Below are 4,678 nucleotides of genomic sequence, written 5' to 3'. Positions count from 1 at the left end.
TGTTTATTTTTTTAAGTTTATTTATTTTGAGAGAGAGAAAGAAAGCACAAGTTGGGGGTGGGGGGCAGAGAGAGAGAGAAAGGGAGAGAGAGAATCCCAAGCAGGCTACCCACTGTCGGCGCAGAGCCCAACACAGGACCCAAACCCACAAACCACAAGATCATGACCTGAGCCCAAGTCAGACAATTAACCAGTGGAGCCACCCATAAACTCAAAGCTGTACAAATTTAAGCAGAGCATCAAAGAAGTAGTAACTAAAGACAAAATAAAAACTTTTATTTAATTATTAATTGACATAACAGGTAAGTTTTTGCTTAAAATATTAATACCAACAGTGTATTCAATTAAGTATTCTTATATATGCATATAAAGTACATAACCATGTCTATGCTTATGTATAAGTAGAATTATGACAGCAATGATACAAGGAATAGGAAGGATAAATTAGAATTATTTCTTATTATAAGGTACATTACTTATGAAGTGGAGGAAATTATTTGAAAGTAGATTTGAATTAGTTACAAATGTATACTGCAAACTCTAGAACAACCACTGAAAAAATTTTTTAAAGTATAATAGATACGCATTTTAAAAAATGGAGAAAAACAGAATCATATACAATGCTCAGTTACAATCACAAATGGCAGAAAGTGAGTGAAAATCTAAAATAATAAAGAAGTGCAACCAATAGAAAACAATAACAAATATGATAGATTTTAATCCAAACATATCAATAATAACTTTGTCAATGGTTTAAATGCACCCAATAAAAACAGATTTTCATAGTGGATAACAAAGCAAAACCCAACTATGAGTTGTCTACAAGAAATCCACTTTAAATGTAAGGACAAATATAGATTAAACATAAGTGAAAGGAGGGAAATACACTATGCTAGGAATAGTAAAAAAAAAAAACAGGAATAGCTATATTAATTTCAGACCATGCAGACTTCAGATTAAGGAAAGTTATCAGGGATAAAGACAATCATTACATGAGGAAAATGGAGTCAATCCTCCAAATAGACCTAATAACCCTAATGTGTGTATATGTAACAAAAGAGCATCAAAATATATGAGACAAACAAATAGAAATGCAAAAAGGAATAGATTAATCAAGTATTGTAGTTGGTGACTTTAACACCTCTCAGAAATGGATAGATCTATTAAGCAGAAAATGAGAAAAAAACATAGTTGAACTCAAAAACATGATCAATCAACTGAATATATATATATATATATATATATATATATATATATATAGCTAAACACAGACTGTGTCATCTGACAACAGCAGAATACAGATTTTTCTCAAACTCACCAGAGCTTTACTCAAAATAACCACATTCTGGGACATAAAACAAACCTTAACATATTTAAAAGAATATAAATAACATATTCTCATACAACAATGGAATTATTAGAAATCAATAATAGAAAGTTAACTGGAAAAACCCAAAGAATGTAACAACCAAAAAACATACAAAGTAACACACAGGTCAAATAAATCTTACAAGAATTTTTTTTAAAAAATGTATTGAACTAAGTGAAAATGAAAACATAATTTATCAAATTTGTGAAAAAAAATGAAAGCTGGCTTAGAGAGAAAATTATAGCATTGAATGATATATTAGAAACTAAGATCTAAAATCAATCATCTAAGCTTCTATCATGAGAAATAAGAGAGAAGTAGAACAAATTAAACCCAAATTAGTTGGCTTAGATCAGAAATCAATGAAATTGAAAATAGGAAACCAAATAGAATATTAACAAAACCAAAACCAGTTCCTTGAAAAGATCAATAAATTTGACGTGCCTCTGGACAGATTAACAAAGAAAAAAAAACAGAAAGGACAAAAATTTCTAATATCAGAAATGAAAGAAGTGAACATCATTATAGATCATGTGGAATTAAAAAGATAATAAAGGAAAAGTATGAACAATTAATTCTGTGATCACAATTTGAAAATCTAGATTAAATGGGGAGATTCTCTGGAAGATATAATTTGCTAAAATTCACACCAGAAGAAATAGACAATCTGAAAAGGCATTTATCTATTAAAGAAATTTAATAAATAATTAATACCATTCCAAAACAGAAAGCAAGGGGCAAAGATATGTTCACTGGTGAATTCTATAAAATATTTAAGAAAAATATTATACCAATTCTTTATAATTTCATTCAATGTAAAGAGGCAGAGGGGACATTTCTAACTCATTGTATGAGACCAGAATCACCCTAATACCAAGATCAGACAAAATGTTACTAGAGAAGAAAAGTACAAATTAATATCTCTCATGACCATAGATACAAAAATCCTCAACAAAACATTGGCAAATAGTCTTAATAATCTATAAAATGAATTATATATCGTGATCAAGTAGATTTTATTGCAGATATGCAAGTCTAGATTAGCATTTGGAAATCAATTAATGTAAAAAAAGGAAATCAATTAATGTAATCCATAATATCAACAGTCTAAAAAATAAAAAATCATATGATCATATCAATAAATGCCAAAAGAACATTTGTCAAAATCCAACACATTTCACCATAAAAACTCTCAGTAAACTAAGAATAGAGGGGAACTTCCTCATCTTGGTAAAGAATATCTATAAAAAACCGATAGCTAATGTCATCCTTAAAAATGAGAAACTTGAAGCTTTCTCATTAAGATCAGGAAAAAAGCAGGGATATTCCCTCTTTAAACTGTTTCAACATCATATTTGGAACTTATTGCTAATGCCAAAAAGTGAGAAAAGGAAATAAAAGACATACAGATTGGGAAAGATGTCTTTGATGGACAAAGGAAATAAAAGTCATACAGATTGTGAAAGATGACCAAAAGTGTCTTTGGTCACAGATGACATGATCATCTACGTTGAACATCAAAAATAATCAACTAAAATCTCCTGGAACTAATAAGCAATTATAACAAGTTTCCATACTACAAGGCTGATATACATAAATGTTCTGCTTTCCTATATACCAATAAAGAACAAAGAACAACGAAGTGGAATTTGAAATTAAAAACAAACAATTCCATTTAAATTACCATTCCTCCAAATAAAATGCTTATGTATGTATCTAACAAAATATGTGCAAGATCTATATGAAGAATACTACAAAAATCTGATGAATTAATCGCTTCTCGGCCTTTTGGCTAAGATCAAGTGCAAAAATCTGATGAATTAAATAAAAAATAATAATAACCACATAAGTGCAGAGATATTTCATATCCATGGATAAGAAGACTCAATATTGTCAAGATGTCTGTTCTTCCCAACTTTATCTGTAGATTCAATGCAATCCCAATCAAAATCCCAGAAAGTTATCTTGTGGTTACAACAAACTGATTCTAAACTTTATAGAGAGAGGCAAAATACCCAGGATAGCCAAAATGGTATTGAAGGAGAAGAATAATGTTGGACGACTTCATTACTCAATGTCAAGCCTTACCATAAAACTATAGTAAACAAGAGAGTGTGGCAATATAAATCAACTGAATACAACTGAGGTCCCAGAAATAGACTCACATAAATATGGTCAATTGATATTTGACAAAGGATCAAAGGCAATAAATTAGAGCAAATAATTGTTTTTTCAACAAATGGTGCTGGAACAACTTGGACATCCACATGCAAAAAATGAATCTAGACACAGACCTAATACCCTCCACAAAAACTAACTCAAAATGCATCATTTTATTTAGACCTAAGTCTAAAACATAAAACTCTAAATCCCCTAGAAGATAACAGAAAAATAAAACCTAGATGAGCTTAGGTATGGGAATGTCTTTTTAGATATAACACCAAAAAAATCCATAAAAAATAATAAAACAAAATACAGCAAAACCTTGGTTTGTGAGCCTAATTTGTTCTGGAAATATGCTTGTAATCCAAAGCATTTGTATATCAAAGTGAATTTCAAGAACAATTGGCTCAGTTGTGATCATGTGATGTTTGGCACCATGTACTACCAGCATCGCACTCACTTATCAAGTTAAAATTTATTGTAAAGGTTTGCTCATCTTGTAGAAAACTCACAGGACAAGCTATTTGCAATCCAAGGTTTTACACTAATGGATAAGCTGGAATTCATTAAAAAAATACATCTGCTCTGTGGAAGACAATGTGAAGAGAATGAAAGACAGGCTGTGAGAAAATATTTGCAAAAGATATATTTGATAATGAACTCTCATCTAAAATGTACAACGAACTATTAAACCTCAACAACAGAAATGCAACCTAATTGAAAAATGGATCAAAGACCTGAAGGTACACTTCGCAAAAGATATGCAAGATGCAAATGAGCATATAAAAACAGTTTTGTATCCTACGTCATCAGAGAAATTCAAATTAAAGCAACAATAAGATATTAATACACACTTATTAGAATAGCCAGAACCTGAAGCACCTGCAACACCAAATGGGGTGAGAATGTGGAGGTGGAAATGGAAAATTTCCATTCATTCATTGCTGGTAGAAATGGAAAATGGCATAGCCAATTCAGAAGACAATTCAGAAGATTCTTGCAAAACTAAACATGCCATAAAATCCAGTAAAATATCTCCCAGGTATTTATCCAAAGGAATTTAACACTTATATCCACACAAAAACCTGCACACAAATATGGCTTTATACATATTTGCCTAAATTTCAGAGTATAAGATATCTTCAG

At 30.4% G+C, this 4,678-nt stretch overlaps 1 pseudogene; it reads left to right on the top strand.

The window, feature by feature from the left end:
- The first annotated feature begins 3,141 nt into the window (after positions 1 to 3,141).
- On the top strand, positions 3,142 to 3,302 carry LOC125166959 (uncharacterized; annotated as a pseudogene).
- The last annotated feature ends 1,376 nt before the right edge of the window (positions 3,303 to 4,678 follow it).

The sequence above is a fragment of the Prionailurus viverrinus genome, chromosome B2 (assembly GCF_022837055.1).
Source record: "Prionailurus viverrinus isolate Anna chromosome B2, UM_Priviv_1.0, whole genome shotgun sequence".
NCBI lineage: Eukaryota > Metazoa > Chordata > Mammalia > Carnivora > Felidae > Prionailurus > Prionailurus viverrinus.
Note: the sequence above shows the minus strand (reverse complement) of the source record. Positions and strands in the feature narration are given on the sequence as shown.